This window comes from Urocitellus parryii, chromosome X (genome assembly GCF_045843805.1).
Source record: "Urocitellus parryii isolate mUroPar1 chromosome X, mUroPar1.hap1, whole genome shotgun sequence".
NCBI lineage: Eukaryota > Metazoa > Chordata > Mammalia > Rodentia > Sciuridae > Urocitellus > Urocitellus parryii.
In genome coordinates, this window is record NC_135547.1 from 57,439,461 (window position 1) to 57,445,980 (window position 6,520).

General features: G+C 38.2%; 1 pseudogene; it reads right to left on the reverse strand.

Moving 5' to 3' along the window:
- Positions 1-2,227: 2,227 nt before the first annotated feature.
- Positions 2,228-2,643, reverse strand: LOC113200654 (golgin subfamily A member 7 pseudogene; annotated as a pseudogene).
- Positions 2,644-6,520: the final 3,877 nt, after the last annotated feature.

Here is a 6,520-nt window from a genome sequence, read left to right on the forward strand (position 1 = left end):
TCAGCTGTGTCCTTTTCATATATCTCAATCCCTTAATTTATCCAACAGTTTCTTACATTCTGTCACCACAAGATACATACTTTAAGTGAAATATACACACATATCTATGTTAATTTCAATATTTTTATGTTTTAAAATGATTTATATTGATACAACAGTCTTCAAAATTCAACCAGAGTTCATTCTAGCATCTTCCTTGATTATTTGTAACTTTCTTTTCTAATGATGAGGAACCTCTAAATATCTTCAACATTCTTATTTATGTGTTCAAGCCTAGTATATTTGTTTTTTTTTTGATAAAATTACTTTGAGAATTTCTGATACCTACTCCAGTGAGAAACAAACCTACCAACTATAGGACAGTAATTTTATGCAATTCTACTTGTCTTTAGTCCTACAATAATAAGGCAAATGTTCCAAAGCTACTTAGTTCATTTTATTCCCCATGCTCTTCAATTAAGATATTAAATGCATAGTTTTCATGGTTAGACATATTTGAAACAGTTTACATTTTATTTTTAGATCTCTTGATAAACCAAATATATTTTTTCTAAATTTTCACTTAACAAAATCTACCCTTTGTAAGGCACAGATATATGGAATTTAACAAATGCTTAGAGCCATGTATATACTGCCACAGTACAAAGAGTTCCATCAGTAAAAAAATTTCTCACAAATTCTCTCTTTGTAATCATTCCCTCTCCCACTCCAGCTTCTGGCAACCAGTCATCTGTTCCATATCTCTATATTATACATTTCCTAGAATTCCATATAAATAGAATAATACAATATTTAGCTTTTTTCTCAAGCTTCTTTTGTTAAGCAAAATAAATAAATTCATCTATGTTGCATGAACCTATATTTCACTTTTTGTTGCTGAGTGGTATGTAAAGAGATTTGTTTTTCCATTCACCTGTTGAAAACATGTTTTCTGTGTTTCACTACTATGCATAAATCTGATGAAAATGGTAGCATATGGGGTTGTTAAAATATTTTTTTATGTATTTGTTATACTGGGGATTAAAACCAGATCCTTGTACATAGTAGGCAAGCACTCTTCACTGAGTTATATACAAAGTTTTGTCTTTATGCTATCATTTTTAAATTTACTTTATTAATATAGAAGAGCAGGGCTTCTTGGACTTTTGTTGAGTTTTTAAGAGGTTGCTAAACTATTTTTCTAAGTGCTTATATCATTTTTTTCTTTTATAAACAAAGAAGAGTTCCAGCTATTCCCATTTTCACTTTGTATTATCATTTTTCTTTTTGGTCATCACAATATGTATGTAATTCCCTCACTGCAGTTTCACGTTGCATTTCATTGTAAATAATGATGTTGAACATGTTTCCCTATGTTCATTTTCCATATGTACCCTTTCTTTCATAAAATGTACTTTTAAATCTTTTTAATATCGTGTTTTTAGTTGTAGATGGACACAACTCTTTTATTTTGCTGATTTACATTTTTTGATGGCTTAGCATCCACTTTATTGTGCTTACTTATTTGTGTAATGAACAAGCAATTTACCACATATTTCCACATTCAAGATAATGTAATAATAACATAAAAGTCTCCAAAGTAAATAACTGGAAATTGCACTCAATGCTGCTTTAATTAGGTAAAACTACTACAATAAAACAAATAACATTATGCAGTTCACTTTTCGCTGAATTTCAGTTTCAAAACTGATCAACAGAAAACAATCTTAAGATTTGAATCATGGCAAATCTGGTATTCTTTGAAATCTGGGAAATGCATTATTATAATCACAGACATAGTCTATCCCTCACTTGGAAAAAAAGCCTTTTATTAGTTTTGTGGAATAAAACTGAACATTGGCTAATATAAACTCATTGAGGTCTAAAGCCACCTGGAAAAACTGGCCCAAGGAATGAAGAGAATTAAAATTTGCATTGGGATGACCAACTGCATATTTTTTTAAATCACTTTGAATTGAAAAAAATAAGAAATGTTTCATTGTGTTTTATTGTAAACAAATCAAAAGACTAAAGAGTCCTACCCAATTTAGAAACACAAAGTGGATGCTTAGCAACTACAGGTCACTCCAGTTGTGGGGTTTTAGAAAGTTAGTCCTTGAAGTAAACACACCCACTCTGGCAGCAGATACAAAGAAATGGTGCTCTGGAGAGAAGATAAGCGTATTCTATGGTCAGCCAGTGGATATATGAGATTCTCAGCTGAAGATGGGATCTTTAATCTCATAGTTTACCTTTCACTGCTCATGCCTCTGTCTTCATAAATGGTAATTTCAAAAACTCAAAGTCCTTTCTCAGTAGGGTGTGTCAGGAGGAGGTCTTGGGTAGCATATATCTTCTCATTCTGTTCTTGAATATATTTGGAGCCTTTTTGTAACATATTCTCATGAGTTTCCATGCATAAGAAGATGGTATATCTTGTTAAACAAGCCAAACAACCTTCAAGACATGATTGGCTGCCAAGCTTCTCTGCTTCTGGATAAAGATTATTTAGAGTTCCAACTCTCTTTTTAAACTGCTGCCTATCCATCAGTTCTCCAATTCCATGGGGAACATGGTCTGGAATTGGCAGCTTGTGCCACTGCTATAGTTGTCTTGAATCAACACCTTCCTAGACATCTGCAAAGAGAGGACTGGCAACGCCATGCTGTGGAGTGGGCCTTCAGCTATCATTCCTGCTCAGGCCCCATGCCCCTCACATAATGGCTATGCTGTGGAAACACCTATTTATTTATTTATTTATTTATTTATTTATTTATTTATTTAATGTTGTGTTGAGGATGGAACCCAGTGCCTCAAAAATACTAGGCAATTAGGTGGAATCCCGCCAGCCAAGCCCACACGGACCCTTGGGCCGAGCACGGGATCTCAGAAGGGGAAGGAAGCGGTACAGTCCCATCCCCCACAGCGGACACTCCACCGAGGCAGTCAGCGGCCACCATCCGGTAAAGCTGAAGGATACACCGCCTCTCTCCTTCAGAGTGCAACATCAAAACAGGTTGGTGTCATTCAGCTCACCCACCAGACAGCGGGAATTCGCATAAAATCTCTCCTAGGCTTGCCGGGAGAGGGAGTATCAAGCTGAGCCTCCATAAAGACTAGGGGGAAACTAGAGACACCTGACCTCCAACCCCTCCTCCCAGTAGCAGCCAAAAGGAAACCTGGCTAGCCAGCGCTGGGGGAGGGGCAAGCAGAAAAAATCAAAGTGATAGAGTGCCAGGGATCCCAACAGCCTGCAGCAGGACCCGGGAGATCCAGGCCAACTGATTCACGCGGCCTGCCCTGCGGCTACAGAAGGCGTGGTGCCTCAGTGAAGCCATTAATTAGCAAGCAGGGAGGTTAGGGACTGCCATTAGGTGGAATCCCGCCAGCCAAGCCCACACGGACCCTTGGGCCGAGCACGGGATCTCAGAAGGGGAAGGAAGCGGTACAGTCCCATCCCATCCCCCACAGCGGACACTCCATCCAGGCAGTCAGCGGCCACCATCCGGGAAAGCGGAAGGATACACCACCACTCTCCAACAGCTTGCAACATCAAAACAGCCAGCAGCAGGACCCCGGAGATCCAGGCCAACTGATTCGCGCGGCCTGCCCCGCAGCTACAGAAGGCGTGGCGCCTCAGAGAAGCCATTAATTAGCAAGCAGGGAGGTTAGGGACTGCCATTAGGTGGAATCCCGCCAGCCAAGCCCACCGCCCACGCCCGGAACAGGCCCAGCGACCTGCCAGCATGGTAGTCACGACACCCCAATTGGAATAGGGACAGAGCAGAGCCGCCTTCCACTCCCGGAACAGGCCCAGAGAGACGCCAGCGTGGTAGACACATCACCCCAATTGGAGTAGGAGCACAGCCGCCGCCCGCACCTGCAAAGGAGACTTTTCAACTATACAAGAGCAACATAAATAAATAGGGGTTAAATTTCAAAAACACAACAGTTGCACCAAGCAGAAAGAAACGCGAGCAGTATGAAAAGACAAGGAAAGAAAGGACCACAAGCAATGCAGGTCAACTCAACTTTAGAAGAGGTAATAGCTGCAACAGATGGAATATCAGATAAAGAGTTCAGGATATATATGCTTCAGATGATCTGGAGTCTCAAGGAAGTCATGAGACAGCAAAATCAGACAATGAAAGATCACATTGACAAACAAATCCAGGAAGTAAAAGATCAATTTCACAGGGAGATAGAGGTAATAAAAAACAAACAAATTGAAATTCTAGAAATGCAGGAAACAATAAACCAACTTAAAAACTCAATTGAGAATACTACCAGCAGAGTAGATCACTTAGAAGAGAGAACATCAGACAATGAAGACAAAGTATTTCAACTGGAAAAGAACATAGACAGCTCAGCAAGTCTGCTAAGAAACCATGAGCAGAACATCCAAGAATTATGGGACAATATCAAAAGACCAAATTTAAGAGTCATTGGGATACAGGAAGGCACAGAGCTCCATTCCAAAGGAATAAACAGTTTATTCAGTGAAATAATACGAGAAAACTTCCCAGAATTGAAGAATGAGACAGAATCCCAAATCCTAGAAGCCTACAGGACGCCGAATGTGCAAAATCATAAGAGATCCACACCTAGACACATTATAATGAAGATGTCCAACAAACAGAATAAGGAGAGAATTTTAAAAGCTGCAAGAGAAAGAAAGCAGATTACATTTAGGGGTAAACCAATCAGGATAACAGCTGATCTCTCAACACAGACTCTGAAAGCTAGAAGATCCTGGAATAACATATTTCAAACACTGAAAGACAATGGGCTCCAACCAAGAATCTTGTATCCGGCGAAATTAAGCTTCAGGTTAGAAGATGAAATTAAAACCTTCCACGACAAACAAAAGTTAAAAGAATTCGCAGCTAGAAAACCATCTCTTCAAAAAATCCTTGGCAAAATATTACAGGAAGAGGAAATGGAAAATAACATTGAAAACCAACAATGGGAGGTAGGACAGTAAAGGGGGGAAAGTAGTCAAAGAGGATAACAAATCAGGTTTAGTAACATCAATAAACAAATATGGATAGAAGAACAAACCATATCTCAATAATAACCCTAAATGTTAATGGCTTAAACTCACCAATTAAGAGACACAGGCTAGTAGAATGGATCAAAAAACAAGACCCAACAATATGCTGTCTACAGGAAACGCATTTGATAGGAAAGGATATACATAGACTGAAGGTGAAAGGTTGGGAAAAATCATATCACTCATATGGACCGCGGAAACAAGCAGGAGTGTCCATACTCATATCTAATAAAATAGATTTCAAGCCAAAGCTAATCAAAAGGGATATAGAAGGACACTTCATACTGCTCAAGGGAACCATACACCAACAAGACATAACAATCATAAATATATATGCCCCAAATAATGGTGCAGCTGTGTTCATCAAGCAAACTCTTCTCAAGTTCAAGAGTCTAATAGACCACCATACAATAATCATGGGAGACTTCAACACACCTCTCTCACCACTGGACAGATCTTCCAAACAAAAGTTAAATAAGGAAACTATAGAACTGAATAACACAATTAACAACCTAGACTTAATTGACATATATAGACTATACCACCCAACATCAAGTAGCTACACTTTTTTCTCAGCAGCACATGGAACCTTCTCAAAAATAGACCATATACTATGTCACAGGGCAACTCTTAGACAATACAAAGGGGTAGAGATAATACCATGCATCTTATCTGATCATAATGGAATGAAACTGAAAATCAATGATAAAAGAAGAAAGGAAAAATCAAGCATCACCTGGAGAATGAACAATAGGTTGCTGAGTGATGATCAATGGGTTTTAGAAGACATCAAGGAGGAAATTAAAAAATTCCTAGAGTTAAATGAAAACACAGACACAACATATCGGAATCTATGGGACACATTGAAAGCAGTTCTAAGAGGAAAATTCATTGCTTGGAGTTCATTCCTCAAAAAAAGAAAAAAACCAACAAATAAATAATCTCATACTTCATCTCAAAATCCTAGAAAAAGAAGAGCAAAACAACAGCAAAAGAAGTAGAAGGCAAGAAATAATTAAAATCAGAGCTGAAATTAATGAAATTGAAACAAAAGAAACAATTGAAAAAATTGACAAAACTAAAAGCTGGTTCTTTGAAAAAATAAATAAAATTGACAGACCCTTAGCCATGCTAACGAAGAGAAGAAGAGAGAGAACCCAAATTACTACCATACGGGATGAAAAAGGCAATATCACAACAGACACTTCAGAAATACAGAAGATAATCAGAAATTACTTTGAATCCTTATACTCCAATAAAATAGAAGATAGTGAAGGCATAGATAAATTCCTTGAGTCCTATGATCTGCCCAGATTGAGCCAGGAGGATATAGACAACCTAAACAGACCAATAACAATAGAGGAAATAGAAGAATCCATCAAAAGACTACCAACTAAGAAAAGCCCAGGACCGGATGGGTATACAGCAGAGTTTTACAAAACCTTTAAAGAGGAACTAACACCAATAAATTTCAAGCTATTTCAGGAA